The sequence below is a fragment of the Talpa occidentalis genome, unplaced genomic scaffold (genome assembly GCF_014898055.3).
Source record: "Talpa occidentalis isolate TD23 unplaced genomic scaffold, MPIMG_talOcc4v2.1 talOcc4.11, whole genome shotgun sequence".
Lineage (NCBI taxonomy): Eukaryota > Metazoa > Chordata > Mammalia > Eulipotyphla > Talpidae > Talpa > Talpa occidentalis.
Window position 1 is genome coordinate 47,798,590 of NW_023601104.1, and position 16,638 is coordinate 47,815,227.

Genomic DNA, 16,638 nt, shown 5'->3' on the forward strand with positions numbered 1-16,638 from the left:
ACAAAAGGGTCTTCTGCTCTTCTTTCCATGTCTCACCTCCAGGCAAAACAAATCCAGTCTCTTCAACTGTTTTATCCTTTATCCTTCAACTGCTTTATCTTTCTTAAACTGCTTTATCCTTCTCTTAACATTCATTAAGTGATTCCTATGCTTATGCGTCAAATGTGGACAGACCAGGTTAGAGGCATGTAGTCGTTGCTTTGGGTTGGGAAAGTGGTAGTCAAATCATTTTTTTTTGGCTCACACGGAGTTCCCTGAAATATCAAGCCAGCTTTCCTTTCATATTGATTTAGCAATTAATAGTTTCATCCTTAATGCTTAGATTAATTGAAATTCATCTAATTGGTTTTTTTCTCAATACAATCTCTTTGAATCCTGATTGGATAGTACAACATATCAGACATCCCTCCAAACTCTAATGTAATAATAGTGAATTGGATATAAGTGTTGGGGGGAATATGGCCCAAGTTTGTGATATGGTGTATCATAAACTTCTCATGAAGCAGTTATTTACCCATTAAATTACATTCTCTGAGTATGGCTGTTCGGGTGATGATGACTTCATCTAACTGCTTTATCACTTGCCCATTTAGATTCTCCTCAGCAATACAAATTTTAATATATTTAATAGGTGACAATATTATGAATATTTAAAAAATGGAACCTTGCAGTACAGAATGAATGGATTTGTCCCTAAGGTTTTTTTTTTTTAAGATTTATTTTTTATTTTTATTTATTTGTTTTATTTATTTATACAAGCACTGGGTACAGTCAGAAGCGCGGGAGGGTGAGAGAATTCACCAGAGCCAGAGCGGGGAGCAGAGCAGGCAGAAGGACCGAAGTACACTGCTGAGGGGAGCAGCGGGCGGCAGGAGAGGTCTGTGCGCCATGTGGGACCCTCCTCTGGTGGCCGGAGGAACTCCGGGGAGCTGCCGGGGATCAAACCGGCGCTGCAGAGGCTGCGGGCAGCTTCGCAACCCAGCGCTCAACCGCTGCGCCACCGGGGAGGCCCTTGTCCCTAAGTTTTTAAAGGAAATCTTTCCAAATGCTTTCTTGAAATTCATTTATTTCAATTATGGCATCCCAAAAATGACATCTGGGCACGTTTGCATGAAGGATGTACAGTATGTAGGGACTATTTTAATTTTTATTTTTTGAAACCTTTAAAAGTTGTTTTATGTATTTATTATTATTTTTTTTTACACCAGAACATTTATTTCCACAACTAATCATTGAAATCCTTAGGATGGGCTGAAACTGTCCTCTTGGGTTTAATCCCAGAATCCATAACTGAAACTTTGATATACAAGTTTAAGATGCCGCATTCAACTGTTTCCGGTGGTATTTCATCTTTTATTTAAGGTTGGCACTCCACTTATACTTTCTCTTCTGCTTGGCAGAGTGGCCAGTTTTGCCAGGGGTTAACTTCTGAAGGTGGTAGGCCTCAGCCAAGGCACTACTTATGCATTTTATTGTGACACTTTCCAAATGGTGTTCCCTTCCTCCTCTCACTTCTGCCACCTAAACCAGAAAACAAATTGAAATTTTTTCAAAATGTCTCAACTTATTTCAAAATTAAAAGCTGGGGAAAAAAGACAGTTTAACTTGAGATGACAATTCTTAGTGATGCTGTTTTCTAGGAATCACTCTTCTTTTTTAAAGGTTAAAAAAATGAGGTACTTAAAAGTAAATTCTAGGGCCTCCCAGGTGGCGCGGCGGTTGAGCGCTGGGTTGCGAAGCTGCCCGCGGCTGCGGCGCCGGTTCGATCCCCGGCTGCTCCCCGGCCGCCACCGGAGGAGGGTCCCACATGGCGCGCAGACCTCTCCTGCCGCCCGCTGCTCCCCTCAGCAGTGTGCTTCGGTCCTTCTGCCTGCTCTGCTCCCTGCTCTGACTCTGGTGAGTTCTCTCGCCCTCCCGTGCTTCTGACTGTACCCAGTGCATGTATAGACAAAACAAACAAACTAACTAACTAACTAACTAAATAAATAAATAAATAAATAAATAAAAAACATGCCTCTATTAAAAAAAAAAAGTAAATTCTAGAACTTTCACAATTTTTTACAAGATTCATTTTGCACATTATATTTTCCTTGCTAGCAAAGCCAAAAAACAAAATAACAAAATAACAAAAAACAAAATTTTTTCCAGGGCTAAAAATAAAAAAGCTCTTATATAATTTGCTAATTCTTTATAAACATTCTCTGCCCTTTGTCCAAAGGAAATTATTCTTGCTAATTAATTAAAAGGTTGTTATTTTTTATTAGCATACTTCAATGAAGTAATAGTATACTTTATAACCTTAGTTTAAAAACAGTAGGATCTGGTTTTTAAAAAATTTATTCAATAGAAAACTGTCTAGAAACTATCTTCTGTAAAGAATTGTATTTTCTACATAGAAGGAAATATAGGCGAAACACTACATGATATGCACATCAAAGACATCTTTACAGACACATCACCCAAAGCAGTGATAGTGAAAGGCAAAGATAAACAGCTGGGACTACATCAAATTAAAGAGCTTCTGCACAGCAAAAGAGACAATAACAAAAACAAAGAGAAACCCCACCGACTGGGAGAACATTTTTGCACACAACACTAATGATAAAGGACTGATTACAAAGAGCTGATGAGACTCAACAAAAACAAAGAAAATAATCCAGTCAAAAAATGGGCAGAAGAGCTAAAAAGAAACTTCTCTGAAGAGGAAATGCAAATGGCCAACAGGCATATGAAAAAATGTTCAACATCACTTGTAATCAGGGAAATGCAAATCAAAACTACCATGAGATACCATCTTACACCAGTGAGAATGGCACATATTAAAAAAAACTAGCAACAACAAATGTTGGCGAGGTTGTGGAGAAAAAGGAACTCTCCTGCACAGTTGGTGAGAGTGCGAACTGGTCCAACCACTATGGAGAGCTGTGTGGAGATTTCTGGACCTACTAAACATAGAGCTTCCATATGATCCAGCAATTCCACTCCTAGGTATTTACCCAAAGGACACAGAAACATCCATTCCAAAGAGCACCTGCACCCCTATGTTTATAGCAGCACTGTTTACAATAGCTAAGCTTTGGAAACAACCCAAATGTCCAAAAATAGATGACTGGATCAAGAAGATGTGGTACATATACACCATGGAATATTACTCAGCATTCAAAAAAGTTAAACACATGCAATTTGCAGCAACATGGATGGCACTGGAAGGGATCATGCTCAGCGAAATAAGCCAGAAAGAAAAAGAAAAATACCGGATGGTCTCACTCATAGCAGGAATCTAGAAAACTTAAATAAGGGACCAGGAAAAAGAATAACTATAAGAAAGAAAATATCAAAATCAACAAAAAACTATGAACCAGAGACACTCTATGGGGCTGGGGGGTGGGGGGTCAAAATAAGGGGGTTGTAATTGTATGGGGAATATAAAAAATAAAATTTAAATAAAATGTGAAAAAAAATACTGCCTTTTATGTTTATGTGTGTATTTTACTTTTTCCAGTATTCTCTTTATATCGTGTACTATTTCAAGTTGATGAAAAATTTCAAAATACTGAGTTCACATGTGTTATGTCCTTCAGATATTTCCCCTTTCAATGTTTTGGTTTTTTTTTTTAATATTGCAATTATCTAAAGCAATGTATATTAGTAAAAAGTCTGATGGGTTATGAATCAAAACTCCTAGCATCTCCTATTGGTTTTTAGTCCATTGACAAATTTCATAATCTGGATTAAGTCATTTAGTGATGACCTGGTCTTCAATTTCCTTAACCCAAAAGTAGAGAGAATAGCATCTGGCAGTATTTGACTGCTGATTTCAAATGTACCACTCTCTGAAAGTATAGTTCCTACTACGAAGAGAAAAGCACTCTTATTAATTACAGTGTAGCAGCTAATGTCAAAAAGGGTCAAAACCTTTATAATATTATAGACTAGTATTTCAACAATAGAGAGAAAATGGCTGAGAATAAATAAACATGAAGGCTACTTTAGATGACCTATTGGTATTTGCAATGTACTTTTAAAAAAATCCTTCAACTTGCAAATTTTTTCTAGGTACATTTCTAAAAGAAAATATAACTAAAAGAATAATCTCAATATTATTCCCAATATCATGACAACATTCCTCAATTAAATTTATTTGTAAAAATCTAGCTATAGCCCAGTATAGGGATTAGAATACCTCAGTGAGCCAGTTATTTGAAATTAAATTGGAAAAGAAAAAACGATGGAAGGAAGGAAAGGAGGGAGGGAGCAAAATGGGAAAAAGAAAGGCTTGAGTCTTCAGGGTAGAATTAATAAGTTGTCTTAGTCTCCTGTTTCCTGGATGTAAGGTCTATGCTTCCTATCACTTTTTTCTGTTTTGATTTTTGGGAAGAAAATAATATTCACTTGGAAGTGATTCTGAAAAAATTGAGTATTAATTTTTTTTAAAAGATATATTTATTCATACAAGCACTGGGTGCAGTCAGAAGCACGGGAGGGTGAGAGAATTCACCAGAGCCAGAGCGGGGAACAGAACAGGCAGACTGAGGAAATACACTGCTGAGGGGAGCAGCATGCGCAGCAGGAGAGGTCTGTTGCTCCATATGGGACCCTCGCCGCTGCCAGGGATTGAACCAGCATTGCAGAGGCTGCAGGCAGCTTCGCAGCCCAGCGCTCAACTGCTGCGCCACCAGGGGAGGCCCTGAGTATTAATTTTAAAGAGCCAGAACCACCACCATTTAGAATGTGCAGCCCAGCGGCCCATAAAATCTATTTTGGCTGTTTTATTATTTCTTAAATAATAAGATAATGTTGAAAATTATATCTGTATTCCTAGGGATAAAGGTGAAATTTTTCACTATAGACATTTAAGGATTGAATTTTAGCAGGGATACCAATTACACCTAGACAATCAGACAGTTGTTGGTGATTCATTAAAGGTAAAGTTTTGGCCTTTTGCTCCTGTTCAATTTGGAAGCACCTTCAACACAGGATTCTGACCATGATGATTCCTGCATATTAAAGAAAGAACAAGGCAAAGTACATGATCTTGTTAGCATATACTGCTATGATTCAAACTTCTACAAAGATACTTATCCTAAGGAACGTGTCCTCATTATTGAAGAAATGCAACTAGATTGACAGGACTGTAATCTCTATTAAATATTGCATCAATTTCCATACGATCCTACTTAATCAATGGTTGGCTAGCCTTTGTCTTACTTTCTTACACTTATTTAAAGCATGTTCTTTATAACCAAATTAGAATGAAATATATTTTGCTGTTCTTTCCCATGCAAAATAAGTTTTAGTTGGCTCTTCTTATTTGCTTTAGCTGAAAATCCTTTGTCTTTTTACTAGTGCTCTTTCTTACTAAGAAACAAAAAATGCATGTGGCCTTTATATTAGTGATAGTATCACACTATGTACACAGGGGAACTGGAAGACTAAAAATAACTAATCTAAGTTCAGTAAGTGCACCGAATTATAGGTGCTGAACATGCCCACAGATTTAACAATCTGGGTAAGGTAATGTTTAGTCTCATAATAAATCATTGTTAAAATCCTGTTCTCTTTTACCCCGTAACCTGGTCATGGCTGCAGAGTTTTTTGAAGAGGTAGCTTGCAGTGTTATGAAACAAGTCAGAGAAACTTCTTTTCATAGTGATTTCTTTGGTCAAATGCATTCTGTATTGTAACATTAATGAAATTATAACAGATTTTTTTAACAATAATGTTCCTGCCTCTGTGAGAGATTTATTTCTTATTGATAGAGTCACAGAAACAGAGTTTAGTTTTGATTAGTTTATTTGTTCTAGTTCTTAAATTCTAAATCTTAAGAATAATTTATTTGTAGCTACAACCCCTAAGTGTCCAGCTTTTTATTCATATTAGAAATAAAGATGAAAGTGACTACTACCCCTATCTACTTCTGATTCTCTCTCATAGGTCCACCCCCCCTCAACTCCCCATTCCCTCATGTTACACAACATTAGGGAGCCGAGAACATAATGTCAAAGTCTTTCTAAAGACAGTGGGTGATGTTTACACGCTTCAGCTGCTGGCACTGACAAGGTGACTGGAGTCAAATGTAAACCATGGCATTTGTCGTTCCCAGTCAAATGTATTGTGTAATGGGTAGCAGTGGGCACTGTGTGAAAGGTTGCCTAGTACACCACGCCAGCCTTAGGATTAGTCAGCTTCTTGCTGTGAGGTGTGTGTGACCAAGATACTGGAGATCGTTGGTGATGGAAAGGCAGATTGGCCAATGACGGGAACTAAAAGAAGGAGGAACTCAACTCCTGGCAAGCAACTGAAACTTAGCACAAGTATTTCATTCTCTGCGCTACAGAGACTGAGAGGCTGCTTAGAAACATGTGAATGAAAGATGTTGTTTTTTGACTTTTTATTGTTTTCGACGGAAGCTTCTCCCTCTATAAAACCTCAGGAACCAGTGCAATTTCTTGTTATAAATATTAATTTGTAATGAGGCAAAAAATGCTTTTCGGAAAAATCTTATTTTTCTTTTTCTAATGAAAGGTTTATTTAAAATAATGTAACCAGACCAAAGAAAATTAAGGAATAAAAAGCAAGGGGAAAAACATTCATAATATCTTTTGTTAAAAAGAATCATGATGTTAAAAGAACTATACATTCTTATTTGATTTGCTTACATGGTTGTAGTCGTGTTATAAGTTACTGTTATAAGACATGATTTTTTTTTGTAATTTATCATAATCTTTTCCCCATCATAGTACTATATAATCATATTTTAGATAGCTGAATAATATTCCATTCAGCAGATAGTTAAACCAATATTCACTTTAACTATTCCATCAAATTGCTTTCATTACATACTATTGTTATTATAAATAACACTGAAATGACTAGAACTTGAAGCACAGATATTTTATTTATTTATTTATTTGTTTGTTTGTTTTTAAAAAAGATTTATTTATTTATGCGTACAAGAGCTGGGATACAGGCCAGAGATGGAGGGAGTGAGAGGATTCACCAGAGACAGAGTGGGAAACAGAACAGGCAGATTGACCGAAATACACTGCTGAGGGGAGCAGCGGGTGAGTCAGAAGAGGTCTGCTACGCCATGTGGGTTGCTCCCTGGCCGACCAGGGATCAAACTCGTGCTGCAGAGGCTTCGGACAGCTTCATAGTGTGGTGCTTAACCCTTTGCGCCACCAGGGAGGCCCTGAAGCATAGATATTTTAGAATAAAAAATTTTTTACATTAAAGTGATTAATATCAAATATAAATGGTATACAAAGCATTTGTGAACAGCTTAAAGATTAGTTATAAAAAGAGCAGCTGAATATTCACTTCCAATTTAAGAAATAAAACATTGCCTCTTAGAAACCCCCTGTGTGCCTCTCTGGTCACATCCTGCTCTATTCCTCCTCTTCAGAAATAACCAGAAGACTAAATGCTTTGTTTATTACATAATTTTTTCTTATTTTATATTTCCCCTTAGGATAGATTCTTTCTAGGAGAATTTAATAATTAAGGTGAATTTGTTACATATTAATCAAGGCTAGTTTCTGTTGTACATGGAAACACATTTCTCCTCTAGAAATTATCAGGCTTGACACACCCAAGTAGAAAGGGTGGACCCACAGACCTGAGAAAAACTTGCCTAATAAGGAGGTACACTCTGTGACATTTTTCTGCAAGAGAAAAATAAATTTAATTATACATACAAGGAGTCTCACAATGATATGAAAGGTCATTATGAAAGACAGTAAGGAAAATGAGGTGTCTATATGTCATCCTGTACTAAGGAGAAGGTGCCAGGGGCCTGGAAATTCAAAGGGAACATACCAGCAATTCCTTTAATTGTGGAAACACAGTACCCTAGCTGGCAGACTGCAAATATCTGAAGACACCCAGAATTGGAGAACTGGTGGTTTTAAAATATGTGTGCAAAGCAAATTCTTTGACTGTCTTCCCATCAAGAGCTGGATTCTAATCCCCCTTCTCTGCAATATGGGCTGGCCTTGGTGATTTACCTCCATGGAATGGAGTGTGCCACAACATGTGTCATAGTGATGGTGTATGACTTCTAAAGCTACATTTGAAAAGGGCACTGCAGCTTCTGCATGGTTCTCTACAGAGACATTTGTCCTCAGAACTCAGCTACCATGCTGAAGAAACCCAGTGTATGTAAGTGCCTATGTATGTGTTCTGGCCAACAGCCCTGTTGAGGTCTCAGCTGACAACATCAACTGCATTTGTCACCAGACATTTGAGAGAAATCTTTGACAGGACAGTATCCAGGCACCATTTGACTTCAATTGCATGACACAGCCTAGCAATCCCCAGAATGATCAGATATAATAATAATAATAATAATAATAATAATATGACAGCACTAACAAGTGATTGTTGTGGTTTTATGCCACAAATTTTGGGGTAATTTGGTTGACAGAAATACAGAACTCAAACTTCTTGATTGTTTCTTCCCGCAGTTGCCATTAATTAATAATAACTATTCATAGGGTACCTTTTCTGTGCCTGGCCAGTCCTACTGTGTTTCTTTTCCCTTCCCTAATGCCAGTGATTTTGTTCTGTGACCCAAGAATAGAGTTAGTCCTCAAAAATAAAAAAATAAAAAATAAATAAAAATGACACAAAAATACAATAATAGTCCAGTCCCTGTGGTGTGCCTGGACTCACAATTATGGAGAAATTCAGAAGTCAGCCTTACTCTGGGGCTCCCTTGGGCGAATCATTTCTGGGGCTGCTGAGGCATTGTGCCACTCATAATGGTGTGTCTCTAGCCAAGGACACAATCTGATTGAGAGCCTGAGCTGAGCTAATTGAAATGGCGACAGGCCCAAGGTATTGACAACGACTTTGGGTGGGAATTGAGGCTGTTATGGCTTGTGTCTACAGTGAATGCTAAGGAAATGGGGAAGGAATAGACACATAAGAGAAGGAAGAAGAGTAGAAGAATTTATGGCAATAAGAAGAGGGAGGAGAAGAGGAAGAAGAAGCCTACCGGAAAAGAAAGATCAAGGAGTTAGGATATCAAAGGAAACAGCCAGAAAGAAATTGCCGTATTTTAAAACATGCAAACATTGAAAGAGAAGCTCTTAATAAAGAAGATCTAAAATATATTAGCACTTATCATGTGTCAAGTATGTTTTAACTATGATCTAAATGCTTTAATTATGCTCTCAATCTATTCCACACCCTTAAGAAATAGCAACTATTATTATCTGCATCCCATTTTGCTGATAGGAAAATTCAGCACAGAGAAGTTAGGTAATTTGTCTGAAGGAGTGGTAGAGCTGGGAATGAATTTGAATGCATATGGATCCAGAATCTGCTCTTAATGACTAAATGATCCTTTTTCTCATCATATGCTGTTTTTGAGGCTGAGATGTATTTGTTCTTTCACAAAACAAAGAGAATATAAGAAAAAGAAAGGGGTAGAGGTAAGCAAAGACAAGATGAGAGAGAAGGAAACAAAGACCATAATATCAGAGGTAAGAGATAAAAGCTGTAAGGCAGAATGTACAACATGATTCTATACATGCACACATATTCCTTAGAGGGAATAAAATAATTTTGAAACTCACTGGTGCTTAGTTTTTGTAGGATGTTTGCTGTTAATATTTCTTTTTCAGAATACTGTTTATAACAGGGGTGATAGAACGTTGTTCCTTGGGACAGGGAAAAAGTCCTATAATTCCCTAATCCAAAATCTAACACTGGGGGATGTTATGAGGGTCTACATTGGTCAGGAGACCTGAGAAAGGACCCCTTTAGAGGAATTTCAGTATGTATGTAAGAGTCAGTCCCTGTATATACCTCGAAGAATGGCCCATCTAGACTTAAAAAATAAAGATGATAAGATGAGGCCTCCAAATGACAGCCCTCCACTGAGAAGGTTCGCACAGATGATTAGACAGCAAGCTGTGTTCACAGCCTTGTACATCCTGCGAAGGGAAGACGCAGAAAATCTCAAGTTGGCAGCAGGCCCATTCCTGCACATCCTGGAGAACAACCTGCTAAACTTCGTGGACCCTGCAACTCCTCCCAGCAAGACCAGAAAACTGTACCTCTCTCTGACTCTCATGTCTCTCTTAATGGCCTTGCGGATTTTTGACAACAGATGGTCCCCATGCTGTTGACCTGATCATGGAACTATACTCGCACAAGGAACCTAAGGAGTGGTTTGCTCAGCTCTATTATCACAGGGAACAGCAGGTGCTCGGAGGTTACTCTGACCAGCCCTGTCCACTGGACAAGATCTTGAACACCATATCACTTTACATCTTTTTTTTAAAGATTTATTTATTTATTTATTGAGATTTATTTATTTATTTTATACAAGCACTGGATACAGTCAGAAGCGCAGAAGGGTGAGAGAATTCATCAGAGCCAGAGCAGGGAGCAGGACAGGCAGAAGGACCGAAGTACACTGCTGAGGGGAGCAGCGGGCGGCAGGAGAGGTCTGTGCGCCATTTGGGACCCTCTTCTGGTGGCCGGGGAGCAGCCGGGGAGCAGCCGAGGATCAAACCAGTGCTGCAGAGACTGACGGGCAGCTTCGCAATCCAGTGTTCAACCTCTGCGCCACCGGGGAGGCCCTTTAAAGGTTTATTTATTGGGGCCTCCCTTGTGGTGCAGGTGGTTGAGCGCAGTGCTGAGAAGCTGTCCGCAGCCTCTGCAGTGCCGGTTCAATCCCCACCAGCTGCAGAGCTACCCACATGGCGCAGCAGACCTCTCCTGTCTTGCCCACTGCTCCCCTCAGCACTGTATTTCAGTCAGTCTGCCTGTTCAGCTCCCCACTGGTCTTTGTTGAATCTTCTCACCCGCCTGCGCACTGCACATCTGGCCTGTACCCCGGTTCTTGTATAAATAAAAAAAACACATTTGTTTATTTATGCATACAAGGGCTGGTACAGGCCAGAGGTGCATGAAGTGAGAGAATTTACCAAAGACAAGAGTGGGGAACAGAACATGTGGATCTACTGAAATACACTGCTGAGGGGAGCGGCAGACGAGACAGCAGGCTGCGCCATGTGGGGAGCAACCTGGCTAGCCAGGGATCGAACTCGTGCTGTAGAAGCTGTGGATTGCTTCACAGTGCTGTGCTTAACCCCTTGCGCCACCAGGGAGGCCCTCACTTTACATCTTAAGCCCAGAAAAATATTGCACACTCTGCTCTCAAGCATAGCTCATAAAATTTGGAAATGGAGAGCGATTGCTTTATAGAAGCACAATGTATTTATTTAATAAAATGCGTTTATACACACACACACACACACACACACAGAGTTTTATATTATTCCTCTATTGTCACTGAGGCTTATCAAAACTTTTCTAAGTTTTAAAATTTATCCAATTCAGTCCTTCACAGTAGAAATGTACATACAGTGGAAATGCATGAAGTCAGCATATAAACCTGAGTAAACAAATTATAGAGTCTCAGGTCAATGTAAGAGTCACTGATTTATGACTCTCTGTTTTTGCCTCACTTTACTTATATTAGTGGCTTGGAAAGCATTTTCCAAACTTTGCTCCAAGTGATGAATGGGTTTACTAGCTAGGCCACAACGTTGCTCCAGAGACTGTGTCCAGCTTCCTGGGTACTTGTAGTTAACATCCCCCAAATCAAAGGTTGTGCTGGCAGTTTGGGTTTCTAATTACTGTTAAATGTTGTTTCATTTTTTGGAAAATATCTTCAAACATCTAATTTGGGAGGCCAGAACCTCATTTCCACTGGACTATAAGTGATATGAGTGTAACCACCATCTCACCTCTCCTAACTTCCTCTCACTGGGAGATAAATCTTTCCTAGAATTTTGGACCTTTGCAGGTCAGTGCCCCTTACATACTACCCTTGAATGAATGAAAGACAAGCTGAGAAGCAGAGACTACTAAACAGGAGAAGGGAAAAGAAGAGTGGTGAAAGGCAGATAAAAATTCCTCTTGGCTATGAAGGAAAGGCAAAAGGTTTCAGTTCTCTTCCTTGTGAAAAAAATGGCCAGGAATCCCAGAAACAGGCTCACAGCAGTGATCCTGACAGGGCATGCCACACTTCTCAGATTGGTCAGAAAACTGTCAAGCTTATGAGATATCCAAAGTCTTTTTTCAGTAACACCTAGAATGCCAAAGGCAAGGCAGGAAACCAGCTGCTCCTCCAGACTTCTTGGGGGAGGAAGGTAAGAGTTCTCTCCATTGTTGAGGAGAGAACCTGCTTCCTGAAAATAGAGTTTCCATATTTCATCAGAAATATCTGCATAACCTGATTGGTTATATTTCACAAGGTTCTGATGATGTTCTCTGTTATCAGCATGAAGTGACAAGTAAACACAAATCTGCTCCAGCATGTGTAATGCCTGGGTACACAAAGCATGGTATATACTAATCTCCATCCGCACGACGGTAAGTTTCTGGTGCTGAGAAGTAGCATTCAGTGGACACAGAAGCACTTGTTTATTTGTGCAATGGTTACTGCTTTCTTATGGAGCCTTACTTTAAAGTGTCTATTTACGGTTTTGAAATTTGAAAATCACAACTTTTTGTTGCATTTTCGAAAAATGAGCCAATTAAAGCTAAGTATTAAAGAAAATTGGATGATTATCAGATATTTGCCCTCCCCCCCAAAAAAATGCCAGGTTTAGCTGAATTTACTAGTTTTACCAAATCTTCAAGGCATATTTAATATCTCTCTTATGCAAATTGTTCTAGAAAATAAAAAAGTTAAAAAAATGGCCAGGTCACTTTTAAGGGCTAAAAGTCTTGATTTGAAAGCCAGATGAAGACAATACATGAAAAGAAAATTGCTAGCTCTGGGCCTCCCTGGTGGCACAGCGGTTGAGTGCTGGGTTGCGAAGCTGCAACCGGTTGCAGCGCCGGTTCGATCCCCGGTCACTGGGTGAGGGTCCCACATGGTGCGCAGACCTCTCCTGCCGCCCACTGCTCCTCTCAGCAGTGTTCTTCGTCAGTCTGCCTGTTCTGCTCTCCACTCTGTTTCTGGTGAATTCTCTCACCCTCCCGCACTTCTGACTGTACCCAGTTCTTGTATGGATGAATAAATAGATCTTAAAAAAAAAAAAGAAAGAAAATTACTAGTTCCAAACACTTATGATTATAAGTGTAAATAAATTCTTAAGTAAAATATTAGCTAAACAAATCCAACAAGGCATTTTTAAAAAATCATGTATCAAAATTTAGTAGTTTATCTTAGAAAAGCCAAATTGATTCAAAAATGGAAAAATCCATCAATGTAAGTTACCACATAAAGGAACTTAAAAAGAAAAATCATTATCTTAGCTGAGGAAAAAAATTTTGATAAATCTTAAATGCCTACTTATGATTTAAAAAAATAAAAACAGGAACTCTTAGTAAACTTGGAGTAGAATGGAGTTTCCTTAATCTGATACAAGACTTTATACCACATTTATACACACCTTTTAAAGACTGGAGAAAAATCATTGTAATTTAGCATAGTGCGTGTAGGGGAGGAAAAATAATTTTCCTTCTACTTCTCTGAGTTCTTAGCTGAGACTCCTGTAATAAAAGATTAATAAGAGACAAACTCCGAAGTTTACTAGCATATAGCCTCACATGTACAAAAACAAGAAAAACAAAAGCCCGGGGCTGGATGGCTTTACAAGCAAATTTTATTAAACCTTTAAAGAAGAATTTATGCCCATCTTGTTCAAATTATTTTTAAAACTTCAGGAAGAAGAATGGCTCCCTAGTATATCTTACGGTTCTAATATAACCCTAACATCAAAACTAGATAAAGACAGCACAAGTGAACTGCAGACCAATTCCCTGATGGACATTGATTTGAAAGTCTCCAACAAAATACCAGCTAATTTGTTAGCAATACATTAAAAGGATTGTATGTCATCATCAAACTGTGTGCTTAAAAAGATGTAAATCAGTTATTTAACATGTTATATCAATGAAAGTAAATATAAAAATCATATGACAATAGCAGGAACTATACTTGAGGGAAGAAATCAAATACTGTCCAAAAATTAGCAACAATGTAAGAAAATAAATTAAAATTTTTTGGAAAAAGTTAAAAATATGCTACAAAAATGACTAAAAAAACCAAAAATCATACAATATCAATAGATGCAGAGAAAGCATTTGATAAAATTCAGCATCCATTTCTGATTTAAAAAAAAACACTAGACAAAATGGGAATAGAAGGAACCTACCTCAACATAACAAAGAACAGATATCACAGACCTATAGCAAATATAATACTAAATGTTGAAAGATTGAAAGTTTTCTCTTAAAGATCAGGAATAAGTTGAGTTCCTGCTCACTGTCACTTTTGTTTAATTTAGTATTGAGGTTTTAGTGAGAACAATCCAACAACAGGAAATAAAAGGAATACAAGTTGGAAAAGAAGTGAAGCATTATTTGTAGACAATATGATACTATATATAGAAAATCCTAGATTCCTCCAAAAAGCTATTAGGAAAGAAAAATGAACACAGCAAAGTTGCAGGTTACAAAATCAACATATAAAAACCTACTGCATTTTTATATCAAACAATGAACAAAAGAAAAAAAATAAGAAAAAAATTCCGGTTTTTTCCACCTTGCAAGATCGAAGGTGGCTACTAAAGAGAAGAAACCTGAAGCCAAGAAAGCTGATGCTGGTGGCAAGATTAAGAAGGCCAAGGACAGAACCCCTAAGAAATGGAAGAGGAAGCCCCACTGCAGGAGAAACCCTGTTCTAGTGAGAGGAATTGGAAGATATTCCCTATTGCTTTGCATTCCAGAAAGACCAAGTACAAGAGGAAGTATCCAGCAGCTAAATCCAGGATTGAAAAGGCAAAGAAATTTCTTGCTACTGTCACAAAACCAATTGGCAGTGACAAGAATGGTAGTACCCAAGTGGTTAAACTTTGCAAAATATTTACATATGATCCTTCTGAAATGTACCTCAAAAGCTGGTGAGTCACAGCAAAAACCCCTTCAGTCAGCATGTGAGAAATCTGGGAGCTGGCATCACTCCTGGGATCATTCTGACCATCTAACAGGGTAGCACAGAGACAAGAGGGTGATTTCTTGAAGCTGCTGGGAAGAGACTTGCTTCTGCTTGTGACTGGACTTTAATCCAGTTACACTAGAAATTTGTCATCGCCACCTCAACCAAAATCAATATCATTGGTGTGAAGATCCCAAACATCTCACTGATGCTGACTTCAAGAAGAAGCTGCATAACCCCTGACACCAGAAAGGTGAGATCTTCCCCACAGAGAAGAAGAAATGCGTGATTACAGTGCAGTGCAAGGTTGGTCAGAAAGCTGTAGACTCATAAATTCTGTCAAAAATCAAAGCTGTTCTCAGCTCCAGGGCTACCTCCACTCTATGTTTGCTCTCACAAGTGGAATTTAACCTCACAAACTGGTATTTTAAATTTCCTACAAAGAATCTAATTAAATTAAAAAAAAATTCCACTCAGAATTGCTTCCAAAAGAATCAAATACTGAGGAATTAGCTTAACCATGTGGTGGACTTACACAATGAAAACTGTCCAATGTTATGGACATAAGGTTATGGACATTAGGTTATGACATAAGGAGGGGGAAAGACATTCCATTCTCATGGATGGGGATCAATATAGTCAAACCAATATAGCCAAAATGACTATTCTAAAGCAATATATAAATTCAAGGCAATCCCCATCAAAACAATAATAAATTTCTTCAAAGAAGTCAAACAAAAAAATTACAATTTGTATGGAAGTATAAAAGGCCTCAAATAGCAAAAGCAATCCTGAGAGAAAAGGAGAGAAATGAAGGCATCATGGTACTCGACTTTATCCTATAAAGCAACATTTTTTTTCCATTGGGATCAGAGCCTATAGCTCTAGGCTTTTTGGTTGTAGTAGAAATACCACATGCCATGACCTAGAATATTTGGGCCCAGATCTCCAAGTGAAAAATGACATTTTCCTAGTCAGGCTAGACATCCACACCATCCACAGGCAGTATTTCATCTCCACATTAAGCTGTATTATGCCTAGGAAGCAAAGTGGTATACATTCTGGGTAGAAGAACTTAATGTGTCTATGAATCTCTTTAAAAAATGGTGCCTTAGATTTGCATTAGATTTGGAGGGGAACACAACATTGGGTACAAATTCACTGCAGGGTAACAAAAACTGCTTTTAGAGAACAAGGATGAGGTAGCAAATAATCACATGACGTCAATTCAGAGATCAATTAAATATACAGAACTTTACTATTAAAAACTCAACGACAGTCCTTGACCATCATAAGCCTTCTGAGCTCATCACATCACAGCTCATCACAAACTCCCCATCTTACAGGAAAAAAAAGTGGGGAGAATTTAGTGCATGTCCCAAGCACAGTACGTGATTGGAGGATGTTTCTTGAGCAAGGCAGCACTGACATCTGGATAGAGCACTGGATGCCTGAACTTAAGTTTGGTAATTCTGGTACACACTCAGCCTCCCTGGTGGCACAAGGGTTAAGATGCAACCTATGAAGCTATCCGCAGCCTCTGCAGCACGAGTTCAATCCCTGGCTAGGGAGCTACCAACATGGTTTCCCTAATTACGTAGGGAGACCTCTCCTGACTCACCTGCTGCTTCCCCCAGGGGTGTACTTCAGTTGATCTGCCTGTTCTGTGC

General features: G+C 38.5%; 1 pseudogene; it reads left to right on the top strand.

Moving 5' to 3' along the window:
- Positions 1 to 12,114: 12,114 nt before the first annotated feature.
- On the top strand, positions 12,115 to 15,399 carry LOC119238094 (60S ribosomal protein L6-like; annotated as a pseudogene).
- The last annotated feature ends 1,239 nt before the right edge of the window (positions 15,400 to 16,638 follow it).